Source organism: Pelobates fuscus, chromosome 7 (assembly GCF_036172605.1).
Source record: "Pelobates fuscus isolate aPelFus1 chromosome 7, aPelFus1.pri, whole genome shotgun sequence".
In the NCBI taxonomy this organism is placed as follows: domain Eukaryota; kingdom Metazoa; phylum Chordata; class Amphibia; order Anura; family Pelobatidae; genus Pelobates; species Pelobates fuscus.
In genome coordinates, this window is record NC_086323.1 from 2,647,968 (window position 1) to 2,661,794 (window position 13,827).

The following is a 13,827-nucleotide window of genomic DNA, read 5'->3' on the forward strand; positions in this document are numbered from 1 at the left end:
TGTCTCTCTCACACTCACTGTCTCACTCAAAGTCTCTCACACTCATTGTCTAACTCACTCTCTCACTCACAATCTCTCTCCTACTCTATGTCTCACTCACACTCTGTCTCACTCACAGTCTCACTCACACTCACTGTCTAACTCACACTCACTGTATAACTCACAGTCTCACTCACACTCACTGTCTCTCCCTCACACTCACACTCTCTCACACACTCTCTCTAAATTTTTAAAATAAGTGTACTTACAGTTTGAAGTCAGGAGATCTCTGCGTCCTCCTGTCTCCAGTCTGGCAGCAGGAGTTATCTTATCTACCAGACTCCCACACACTGCTTACAGCCTCAGGGAGGCAGGATGCCCGTGCACAGAGCTGCCCTCTGTCTGCTGACAGCCAGGGGCGGACTGAGAGAGTCCTGGGCCCTCGGGCAAAATTAGGACCTGGGCCCCCTCCAGAGATATATATATATATATATATATATATATATATATATATATATATATATATATATATATATATATATATATATATATATATACACACTGTTGTAGATGTACCTTGTATTTGCATGTAAAGTGAATGTATGTTTCTGTGTATATTTACTGTAAGTGGATATATGAAGGCCTTTGAATCCTCATATCCTAACACGAAATACAGACTATCTATGAAGGGACACTATAGGCACCCAGACCTTTCCCGCTCATTGAAGTGGTGTAGGTACAGTGTCCCAGGTCCCTTAACCCTGTAAAGGAGGGGGGCACTTTAGGAAGCTATAGTGCTAGGGAAAAATAAAACATGTTTCCTGGCACTATAGTTTCCCTTTAAGTAGATAAAAACTGTGGGGTGTTGTAGTGGGTGTAGGGGACATGGGGCTGCCGTGGGGGCAGGGGAATAAAGGCTGAAGTGGGTGCTGGGGCATAGAAACTGTAGTGGTTATAGGGGCTGTAGTGGGGGCAGAGGCTGTATTGGGAATACAGGCTATAGTGGGGGCAGCGAATAATAGGGGCTATAGTGGGGGTAAGGGGAAATAGTGACTATAGAGGGGGCGGGGGGTAATAGAAGCTACAGTGGGTACAGGGTAGTGATAGGGACTGTGGTAGTTGCAGGGGAGGCATAGGGACTGTGGTTGTTTTAGGGGGATAGGGGCTGTAGTAAGTGCAGACAGCAATAAAGGCAGTAGTGGGTGCAGGGAAAAAGGGCAGTAGTGGGCATGGGAGCTTTCATGGATATAGGGTTGTAGTGGATGCAGGTGTTTAGGGTCTGTAGTTGGTATATCAGCTGTAGTGGGTGTAGAGGCTGCAGTGGTTCTAGTGGTTTTATGGGATATAGGGGCTGTAGTGGGTGCATGGTATATAGAGAATGTAGTGGGTATAGGGACTATAGGAGGTGTAGTGGGGTATTGTACAGCGCTACGGAATCTGATGGCGCTATATAAATATAATAATGGATAAGGGCTGTAAGGAATATATAGGCATGCGGTTTGTGCATGCGGTAAAGGGGCTGTAGTGGGTATAGGGACTGCATGGGGTACAGGGTCTGTAGAGTTTGCAGGGAGTAGGGAGTAGGGGGAAAAAGGGAGTAGGGGGGCAGTAGAGGGGCAGCATGGTGTAGGAGAGCAGCAGGGGGTTTGCTGGGGCTAGAGGGGCAGCAGGGGGTAGGGGGAGAGCAGGGGGTCTGCTGGGGCTAGAGGGTCAGCAGGGGGTCTGCTGGTGCAGCAGAGGGTAGAGGGGCGTGGTGGGTATAGGGGTTGTAGTAGGTAGAAGGGCCGCAGGGGTAAGGGCTGCTGGGGGTAGAGGAGAAGCAGGGTGTAGGGGGGCAGCAGGGAGTAGGGGGCCAGCAGGGAGTAAGTGGGTAGAGGGGCAGAAGGGGGTAGGGGGGCCAGCAGGAGGTAGGGGGCAAAGGGGCAGAGGGGCCAGCAGGGAGTAGGGGGCAAAGGGGCCAGCAGGAGGTAGGTGGGCCAGCAGGGAGTAGGAGGTCTCAGGGGGTTTGCTGGGGCTAGAGGGGCAGCAGGGGGTAGGGGGACAGCGGGGGGTCTGCTGGGGCTAGAGGGTCAGCAGGGGGTCTGCTGGGGTGGTAGAGGGGCTGTAAGGGATAGGGGCTGTGGTGGGTATAGGGTTGTAGTAGGTAGAAAGGCTGCTGGGGGTAGAGGAGTACCAGGGAGTATGGGGGGCAGCAGGGAGTAGGGGGCCAGCAGAGAGTAAGTGCGTAGAGGGGCCAGCAGGAGGTAGGGGGACAAGCAGGAGGTAGGGTGGGCAGCACCAGGTAAGGGGGCCAGCAGGGAATAGGGAGCAAAGGGGCAGAAGGGGTAGCAGGGAGTAGGGGGTGTGCTGGGGCTAGAGGGGCAGCAGGGGGTAGAGGGACAGTGGGGGGTCTTCTGGGGCTAGAGGGTCGACAGGGGGTCTGCTGGGGCAGCAGAGGGTAGAGGGGCTGTAAGGGGTAGGGGCTGTAGTAGGTAGAAGAGCTGCTGGGGGTAGAGGAGCAGCAGGGGGTTGAGGGGCAGCGGGGAGTAGAGGGGCAGCAGGGAGTAAGTGGGAAGAGGGGCAGAAGGAGGTAGATGGGACAGCAGGGGGTAGGGGGTGCCAGCAGGGGGGTGCCAGCAGGGGGTAAGGGGCAGCAGGGAGTAGGGGGCAGCCAGCAGGGAGCAAAGGGGCCAGCAGGAGGTAAGGGGGCCAGCAGGGAGTAGTAGGCAAAGGGGCAGCAGGGGGTAGAGGGGTAGCAGGGAGTAGGGGTGCCAGTATAAGGTGGAGGGGCAGCAGGGGGCAGGGGGGCCAGCATGAGGTGGAGGGGCAGCAGGGGGCAGGGGGGCCAGCATGAGGTGGAGGGGCAGCAGGGGGCAAAGGGGCTGCTGGGGTAGATGAGTAGCAGAGGGTAGAGGGGCAGCAGGGGATAGGGGGGCCAGCAGGAGCTAGAGGGACAGCAGGGAGTATGGGGCAAAGGGGCAGTAGAGGGTATAGGGGCTGTAGGGGTAGGGGCTGTGGTAGTTATAGGGGTTGTAGTGGGCTGCTGGGGGTAGAGGAGTAGCAGGGGGACAGCATAGGGTCTACTGGGGGTAGAGGGGCAGTAGGGAGGCAGAGGGGTGGGAGACAGCAGGGGGTAGAGGGGCAGTATGGGGTGAGGAGCAGCAGGGGGACAGCATAGGGTCTACTGGGGGTAGAGGGGCAGTAGGGAGGCAGAGGGGTGGGAGACAGCAGGGGGTAGAGGGGCAGTATGGGGTGAGAAGCAGCAGAGGGTCTACTGGGGGTAGAGGGGCAGCAGGGAGTAGGGGGCAAAGGGGCAGCAGAGGGTAGAGGGGCTGTAGGGGGTAGAAGGAAGATTTGCTGCTGGGGAAGAGGAGCCTTACCTTTGGCCAGAGGGGTGAATCCTTCTCCCAGCAGCACTGGAGCGTGCTGTCTCTCCCTGGAGCGTGCTGTCTCTCCCTGGAGCGTGCTGTCTCTCCCTGGAGCATGCTGTCTCTCCCTGGAGCGTGCTGTCTCTCCCTGGAGCGTGCTGTCTCTCCCTGGAGCATGCTGTCTCTCCCTGGAGCGTGCTGTCTCTCCCTGGAGCGTGCTGTCTCTCCCTGGAACGTGCTGTCTCTCCCTGGAGTGCGGTCTCTCCCTGGAGCATGCTGTCTCTCCCTGGAGCATGCTGTCTCTCCCTGGAGCGTGCTGTCTCTCCCTGGAGCGTGCTGTCTCTCCCTGGAGCGTGCTGTCTCTCCCTGGAACGTGCTGTCTCTCCCTGGAACGTGCTGTCTCTCCCTGGAGCATGCTGTCTCTCCCTGGAGCATGCTGTCTCTCCCTGGAGCGTGCTGTCTCTCCCTGGAGCGTGCTGTCTCTCCCTGGAGCGTGCTGTCTCTCCCTGGAACGTGCTGTCTCTCCCTGGAGCATGCTGTCTCTCCCTGGAGCATGCTGTCTCTCCCTGAAGTGCTGCCTCTAACACAGATCAGGCAGCTCCGCACGGCTCCCTGACCTTTTGACACATGATGTCATTTCCTCTATGAGGAGCCGCACGGAGCTGCCTGATCAGCACTACAGACAGCTCTCCTGCTCCGCTCACCAGTCAGGCACAGTGAGAGACAGCATAGTGGGTCTTTAGGAGGGCCCTTTAGCTGTCTCTTACTGTGCCTGCCCGAACATGGGGGATATGTATTTTGTAACAGGGGCCCGCGGAGTGCCGTGCGGGGCCCCTGACTGACTAACTGCAGGCTGGGGAGATTGTTTAACTCCCCAGCCTAGCTATTATTTTAGTGCATGGCAGGCAGGCGGGCGGGCCCCCTAGAGCCTCGGGCCCTCGGTCCATGACCGATTTGCCCGAGTGCTCAGTCCGCCCCTGCTGACAGCACATCTGAGTGGATGGATGTGAATTACGCATCCATCAACTCGGAAGTCCGTCTGGTGGCAGTCTGACTACAACTGGAGGTGTTCCTAGCTTTCAATGTAAACACTGTATCTTCTCAGAACATGAGAGAGGCTGCAGGGAGCTATAGTTCTCACCGGAACAACCTCATTAAGCTAAAGTTGTTCAGGTGACAATAGTGTCCCTTTAATGTGCTGGCCGTGCGGCCAGTGCTACATCGTAATGTTTTGAGAAACATAGTCATAGCCAGTCACTCTGTCTCAGTTTCTGCCAACACTCACTGTACAGGAATCAAGGATGAAAGATGAGGGGGCACTCCATTCTAACCTTACCTGAGTGCACGCCGGCTCGGATCTTGAGTTGAGCGTCAGGTATATGTGGAATCTTAAAGCAGTGACAGACTGCGACCAGGTCTAACGCCATGCTTGCAATCTCAGACACGTGTTTTATACCGTTCTCCTTCGGGACCCCTGATACGACCATATCTGTGCGGAAAGATGCAGGTAAGAATATAGCGATGGCTTGTTCCCCTTACGATTGAATAGGGCAAAATATTAGTTTACATTTATTTGAAGCAAGGAATACATAGCTAGTGTATAAACATATCAACACAGAAATATTGTGTGCATTTACCCAATGTTTATTTTTCACTAATTCCTTCACTAATTATAAAAATAATTATAGGCAGTATACAGTGCCCGTATCTCGCAATATTTCACACAGGTCTGAAATGCTAGTGTAACTTTCTTTTTGGCAGACCACTATATACCCAATGGAGTCCCTCACCTCAGTTACCTCTTTACACTCTGCAGGGCGAGTGGGGTACGTGATTGTGGAAGTGCCTCCACCCAGCGGAGTATCCAGGGTGTGGATGTGGGGTCCCACTGGGAACATATCTACACTAGTGATAGAAACTACACAGAGCGTCTTAAGTATAATATATATACAATTTATTAACAGATAAATAACATCATGCAGTAACCATAATTAACAGGCAATGACCCACATAAACCTCACCCGCCCAACAACCCTTAGTGGTGCACGGGTATTATATTTCAAAATATGGCTGAAGTAAACAGGTCAGAAAACTGGAGAACCAGGTCTGCTAATTATGTCAGTTTCAGTGTGCCCTGTTGTAAGACAGGTGGTGAGGATTTCACCTTACCCTCCTCAGTCTGCATTCAGATCAGTTCACCTGTCACCGCAGCCTTTATCTGTCACCGCAGCCTTTATCTGTCACAGCATCCTTCACTGTCACGGCAGCTTCACCGGTCATGGCAGCCTTCACTGTCACAGTAGCCTTTATCTGTCACGGCATCCTTCACTGTCACGGCAGCCTTCACCGGTCACGGCAGCCTTCACCGGTCATGGCAGCCTTCACTGTCACAGTAGCCTTTATCTGTCACGGCAGCCTTCACCGGTCACGGCAGACATCACTGTCACAGCAGCCTCTGCCTCTAACAGCTCCTGCATCCAAGTTTGGTTCTAGCTCTCTGCAGGGATACTCCTCTGGTTGTTCAGTAATCCTCTGAGCACTGGATCAGAATAGGCCTCAGTCTTTAGGCCCAACAATTACTTGTCAGTGATCTGTCTCTGCTTGTATCCAGCTCTGCACTAACCCTTTAAACAAAATGGAGTCCTGGTTGTATTCAGCTATGCACTCTATAGCTCGCTATCTGCTGGTCACCACACAAAATTGCAGGGTACAGTGAAACTAGAATTCTATAATCCCAGAGGGGTTACACTAGTATAAAAGCAAAGTCACATTCTGTAGGAGTGACAAAAATAGATATATAAAAATGGTCAAAACTTTGCTAATTTTTATTTCTATTCTATTCTATTTGTAAGAACTCTGAAGGCCTTACTAGCAGTACAGTTTACTGAAAATTTTAACAGAATGTAAAAATAATGCCCGCATACAGTAAATACAGTTAAATAATATATTTAAAAAAAAAACATTTAAAGGTATTTACAACTGCTGTAGCAATCAATATCAATCTCTGAATGTCTGCTAATATAATGGAGAGTGAAATGGTAGAGTCCAATGACTCCTTCCTACTCCCTAACTGTAAGAATGGTATGACCCATTGAAACTTCCTGTACTGTGTGAAATCAGTGGATGAGCTGATATTTTCAGCAACTTTACATTCATTATATTAGTGACTAGTGGCTTATGGCAGAGAAATGTGTTCCTCTACTAGCTGATAATCATAATTAGAGTATGAATGGGTGTGAGCGAGGATTTATGGACTAGATATCATTCTTCAAAATACATGCAAATAAACTTTTATACTCGATTTAGAAAGTGAAATGATAATATTAGCACTGTCACCCCACCCCTTCCTGGAAAATGAGTATGTAATAAAGGTAAAATATTGACTGTGTTGGAATTTCCAACATTGACCTCAATTTTAAAAAAAATTCAAATGATTTATCTAAAAATATAAAATTGAGGCCCTTGTTGGTTATTATATGCAGTGGGCTGTTTACAACAGCCAGTAGATATAGTGGGCACATATTACTAACATGTGGCTATATTTTAGTAATGTTTAGTAATGTTCTCCACCCAACTAGATAGACTGGGGGACTGGGCACTCAAATGGCAAATTAAATTTAATGTTGAAAAATGCACTTCGGCATAAAGAATACACAAGCAACGTATACCCTTAATGGAAGCAAATTAGGGATAACAATACACGAAAAGGACTTGGGAATTGTTATAGACAACAAACTATGCAACAATGTGCAATGTCAATCAGCAGTGGCCAAGGCCACTAAGGTATTGTCGTGCATGAAAAAGGGCATTCATTCTCGGGATGAGAATATAATTTTGCCTCTTTATAGATCACTGGTAAGACCACATATTGAATATGCTGTGCAATTTTGGGCACCTGTTCTAAAGAAGGATTTTATGGCACTAGAAAGGGTGCAGAGATGCGCTACAAAATTAATAAAAATAATGGAACATATCAGCTATGAAGAAAGGTAAAAGGATCACTATAGTGCCAGGAAAACAAACTCGTTTTCCTGGCACTATAGCGCCCTGAGGGTGCCCCCACTGTTAGGGTCCCCCTCCCGCCAGGCTGAAGGGGGAGGAAGGGGGTTAAATACTCACCTTTCTCCAGCGCCGGGCTCCCTCGGCGCTGGGGACTCTCCTCCCTCTTCTGACCTCACCGGCTGAATGCGCGGAAGCGCCTATAGCGGCTGTCAATGAGACAGCCACAAGAGGCTGGATTAACCCTAAAGTAAACATAGCAGTTTCTCTGAAACTGCTATGTTTAGAGCAGGCAGGGTTAAACCTAGATGGACCTGGCACCCAGACCACTTCATTGAGCTGAAGTTGTCTGGGTGCCTATAGTGGTCCTTTAACAAATTTAAGCCTATTTAGTTTAGAAAAACGTTGCCTGAGAGGGGATATGATAACATTATAGAAATCTATTCGGGGCTAATATAAACCATTGTGTGGAAATCTATTCACAAACCGGACTTTACATAGGACACGAGGTCATGCGTTTAGACTGGAAGAAAGAAGATTGCGTCTAAGGCAAAGGAAAGGTTTTTTTTACTGTAAGAACAATAAGGATGTGGAATTCTCTGCCTGAAGAAATGGTTTTATCAGAGTCCATACAGATGTTCAAACAGCAACTAGATGCATACTTGCAAAAATAGAATATTCAAGGATATAATCTTTCAATGTAGGGTAATAACTGCTTGATCCAAGGATAAATCTGACTGCCATTCTGGGGTCAAGAGGGAATTTTTTTCCTACCTTGTTGCAAAATTGGAAGCTTTCTTTTGGATCAAAAAATTGCCTTCTTTTGGATCAACCACAAAAAACAAATGTGAGGAAGGCTGAACTTCATGGACACAAATCTCTTTTCAGCTATGTAACTATGTAACTGTGACGAAGTGCCCTTCGCCACTTGTTCTTGGAGAGGACTAATGGCTAGCCTTTTGCCCTGTGATTATGGCCCCTGTGACTTATTGGATTTTAAAACACTTTTTCTGCCCCTTTAAATCTATGGGAAAATGTGCCTCTTCCCCTCCTCTTTTTCCTGTCCATTGTTCTACAGCAGGGCGTTGTCCCAGGGACACTGCCAGACCAGTTGAAACTGGCTGCTTTGTCCCTCCTCAATCTCTCATCAGCCCTTGCTATTGTTTAACCCCATGGCGATCCAACTGTATTCGTGAGATCTGAGCGCTTTTCGGACATATTGAGCGCTCAGATCCAAGCTATCTGGGGATATGTTGGACATATAGGTTAAACATTGTATTATAAGAGTTATGTATTTTTATGTGGTTTTTGTAACAGTAATATTTTCTGTTACTGGAGATACTCACCTTACTAGGAGCCTGTTTGATAATCAACACTGCCAGACCAGTTGAAACTGTCTGCTTTGTCCCTCCAAGCTCTTCGCTATTGTTTAACTCCATGGCGATCCAACCGTACTCGTGAGATCTGAGCGCTTTTCGGACATAAAAATCAAACAGGCTCCTAGTAAGGTGAGCAGGTTATTCACACACTCTATTCTGTGATTTTTAAAACAGTTCCACCTAGATGTTTGTTGTTTCTGTTTTATCTCCATATTAACCACGGGGAGTGAATATACAAAAGAAGGTCTTCTGGTGCACCTGAAAATCCAGATTCACTCTCTGTTCTGAGCCAATATCGAAAAAGGCTCAGTAAAATTTGAGTTTATGTATACACTCACTCTAATTTAAATTTTATTAACAAATATACAGTACTATACTATTGTATCTCTTTTTATGTTTTTTCTTTAAATGTGGAAAAAATTCCCCATATCTTACTAAGGGGTAAGTGTAATTAAGAAAGTGCTGCACCTTGGGACTCTGTGTGTTGGGTGGTGGGATTATCACCTAAACCACTGAGTCCACTTTTCTGTCTATATCTTGTATTTTAGTGGATTTTTGGGACATCCACTAATGGTGCTATCGCTGCTGGCATTAGATTTGACTCTGTTATACATTGTGAAGCGCCTTATATACACTGTGTTTAGATATTTGTGTTTCTATCCAGGGATGTATAATTTGTGGGTATATGTGGTGTTATGGGTGTTTTCTGTGTTTTGTGAAAAATGTGTGTTTTCTGCCTGTGGGTAATTGAGTTAGTCCATTGTGTTTGATAAGTGTATCACAGGCAGAGGGGAGGGTTTGTGTACATTATCTGGGAGTGCCTAACTGTACAAGAGTGTTTTGATTGGCTTTGTAACTTTGTGTCCTGTGCTCCACAAGGTCTACATGGGCGGTAACCTTGTGGGAAAACTTGTATAAAAGAGACAATAAACCCTCAGTTCATTCTGTTCCTGTTTGACCCTCAACTCGTAGTCTTGTCTCGTGATTGGAGGGGAACTGCTATAATCACACTGGGGATTGCTATACTTTGTATACTCCCCTGATCTCTAATCACTTAGCTCTTTTAAAAGCTGTTCCTGATACGCTCTCCTGGAGGAGAGGTCTTTCCCACATGGTCCTGGAGGACAGAGGCTGATCCCGGGTGAAAGGAAGACGGCAAGACTCCAGTTAAGCTACGGTGGTTGTGGAGTCTGCGGTGGTTGTGGTGTCCGGTGTGGTGCTTGTGGTCCTCGGCGCAAGCTAGGAAGCGTCCATCAACGGAAGGTACTCGGTCGGAGTACAGGTGATCAGTTACAGTAACTAATGGCAATCACCACACAGCAGTTACAAAACGAGCATGGAACAATCAATCACGAATATAACAACTGCAAAACGTAAAGTAAACGTTCAGTGATGCAGCAGACCGCAGTGCAGTATGCTGGTAAATTAAAAAAAAAGCACAGTGTCCCTTGGACCCCGATGTTATCGGTTAGAACTCCATAAGTGGACCCTTCCCGTCCTTCTACCCACTGGCTGTGGAATGAAGGGTTATAGATTGGGGTTCAGGACACAAAATAGAACCCTCATAAGTTGTGACCCCCAGCCGTTAGCTTACATCACACCTTCACTTCTCACACACCAATTAGAATGTTAACCCATTCTCACACCTGAATAGAATCAAAAGGATCTATTTTACTGATTGGTGCTTAAATGGACACTATAGCCACCAGAACAATTACAGCTTTTTGTTCTGTTGAGTAAAATCATTCCGTTCAGGCTTTTTGCAGTAAACAGGTTTTTTGTTTCAGAGAAAATGCAGTGTTTACATTACAGCCTAGTGATACCTCCACTGGCCACTCCTTAGATGGCTGCTAGAGGTGCTTCCTGGGGCAGTGCTGCACAGTGTGACTGACATTCAGTGTCTCCACCCACTGAACTTTCCTCATGGATATGCTGATTGGTCAAGGCTTGTGCTGGCTCTGCCCCTGATCTGCCTCCTTGACAGCATCAGCCAATCCAATGATTTCTGATGATGTCAGCCAAGCAGGCAGATCTGGGCAGAGACAGCAGCAGCAGACTGAAATAAAAGTAAGATTTTACTATATTTAGGGGAAGAGGAGGGGGGGGGGGGGGAACAAGGGAATAGATTGCATTTTTAACACTCTAGGGTCTGGAATACATGTTTGTGTTCCTGACCCTATAGTGTTCCTTTAAGGCCAGGATTTGAAACAATTGTTGTAAATTAAATTTGATTGAATTCAATGTAATTTGATGTAAATTCAACTCGATACGTACATGCGTCTCCTATAGTTTCCACCTTGTAAACATCGTAGTTGTCAATGATGTCATCAAAGTTTGTGTATAACTTGTTCAGGAAATCGACCACTTGATATGGCGTGCTGGCACCAGACAGGGCTGTGAATCCCACGATGTCACTAACCAAAATGATATGGTACAAAATTATTTGTAAATGATTATTAACCTGTGACAGACTCCCTCAGAATCTCTATGCATTCGCTTATTGGACTAAGAATTTTGGAATGACAAGCATTCGGGAGATCCTTCCTTTCTAAAACTAATTTCTGAGCCACGACGACTCATAGAATGAAAGCTGAGCTGTGATACTTAAGATAAAAGCACATGAGTGGAGGTAATAGTAGGACTTACAGTAAGGAGAAGGAAACCTATTCTGGATAATTAAATGTGAGTTCATCCATTCTCCCCTTCTAGTACCAAATCCTGCCCCGTTTGTTTCATTTCTCTCCCTCATGCAGAATATTTACAATGCTCTGAAAGAATGAGGTCTATTTTCGTTCTTTCCTTACCCTAAATCAGACCTGTGTAGCGCTGTATTTGCTGTGAGGCAAACATGCGGTACTTTCCAGGGGGCGGCAAAAAACACCGCCCCCAAATGCCCAGCCAAATGCCTTGTTAGCCTTGAGGCAGGCGGCTAGGTGAGCAACAAGCGGTGTGCCGCAGAGTGATGCCGGAGCTGGAATATGACGTCTGTGGCTGCCCGACTGCCTGCACACCCTCCTGCCCAAACAGCTCGGCCAGCAGCCCCACAGGACCCCAGGTAAAAAATCCACCCAGCTCTCCCAAAGCTAGGAAGGCTGGGTGGATTTAAATTATAATTAAAAAATAATCTGTGAGGGTTGGGGGGCGGGGTGGGGGAATGTATGTGTGTGTGTGTGTCTGATTGGCTCTCTGTGTGTATGTCTGTCAGTCGGTCATTGTGTCTGTGTGTGTATATCTGTCAGTGTGTGTGTCTGTGAGTGAGTGAGTGTGTGTGTGTGTGTGTCTGTAAGTGAGAGTGTGTCTCTGTCAGTTTGTGCCTGTGAGAAAGCCTGTGTGTCTGAGTGACTGTGTGTCTCTGTAAGTGTGTGTTTGTCAGTGAATGTGTGTTTGTGTTTGAGTGGTTGTGTGTGTCTGTCAGTGTGTGTCTGTGAGGGGGCAATGTGTCTGACTTATTGTGCGTGTCTGTCAGTGTGTGTGAGTGAGTGAGTGTGTGTCTGTCAATGTGTGTGTGTGTGTCTGAGTGAGTGTGTATGCTTGTCTCTGTGTGTGACTGTGAGTGGGTGGGTGTGTCAGTGAGTGTGTGCATGTCTGTCAGTGATTGTGTGTGTCTGTCAGTGTGTGTCATTGAGTGAATCAGTGCGTCTGTCAGATTGTGTCAAATCAGTATGTGTGTATGTCAGTGTATCTGAGAGTGTGCGTCTGTCAGTCAAAGTGTGTGTTAGTCTTTAACAGGAAGAGGTGTGGCATTGACAGGAAGGGGTGGGGCAAATATAAATTCGAGGGTGCCCGAGTTCAGTCATGCCTAGGGCAGCACAGATCCAAAATACACCACTGGACCTGTGTCTTATCTGCGGTCATGTCACAATTTAACTTTAAATCTATTTGTCGATTTTGTTAAAAAATGCACACTGCAGTACTCTATATATATAAATATAGAGAAAATATTGACACTCTAGCTTTCGATAGAGAACGCATCTCCCTGAAATCTACCCAGAATTCACAGAAAATGAAGAGGTCTAAGCGAACATTGAACATGCTGGGCCTACCTGAAATAGATGGTGGCACTTGCATAACTCTGAGCCTCGCACACCGTTCCTTGCCGCAGATCGTCAGCCACAGGTTTGGGAAGCATACCTGGAAATGCCACCGATTTAATAAAACACAAACACGCACAGAGTCCAAACACCATGGTGCTTGACGTAACCTTTAATTAAATTCCACATTTAATTACAAAATAAACTGGAAAACATTTATTCCTTATTTAATTTTTTCATTTAAAAAAGTGTTAATATAAACCTGAAACCCTTGGCTCTGTACACCAGGCGTCCACCATCCTTATAAAGATACCATGAAGGTTGTAACTAGGAGGGTGTGACCTAATAACACAGTATGACAAAATAACAGTAACTCATATTATAATAACAAGGAGAGGGTGTGACCTAATAACAGAGTATGATATGATAACAATAACTCATATTATAATAACTAGGAGAGGGTGTGACCTTATAACACAGTATGATATAATAACAATAACTCATATTATAATAACAAGGAGAGGGTGTGACCTAATAACAGAGTATGATATAATAACAATAACTCATATTATAATAACTAGGAGAGGGAGTGACCTAATAACACAGTATGATATAATAACAATAACTCATATTATAATAACTAGGAGAGGGTGTGACCTAATAACACAGTATGATATAATAACAATAACTCATATTATAATAACTAGGAGAGGGTGTGGTGTGATATAATATAGTATTATATAATAACAATAACTCATATTATAATAACTAGGAGAGGGAGTGACCTAATAACACAGTATGATATAATAGCAATACCTCATATTATAATAACTAGGAGAGGGTGTGACCTAATAATATTGTATGATATAATAACAATAACTCATATTATAATAACTAGGAGGGTGTGACCTAATAACACAGTATGATATAATAACAATAACTCATATTATAATAACTAGGAGAGGGTGTGACCTAATAACACAGTATGATATAATAACAATAACTCATATTATAATAACTAGGAGGGTGTGACCTAATAACACAGTATGATATAATAACAATAACTCATATTATAATAACTAGGAGAGGGTG

General features: G+C 46.4%; 1 pseudogene; it reads right to left on the bottom strand.

The window, feature by feature from the left end:
• LOC134568644 (atrial natriuretic peptide receptor 1-like) overlaps positions 1-13,827 on the bottom strand; it is a 203,956-nt pseudogene that overhangs the window by 56,707 nt on the left and 133,422 nt on the right.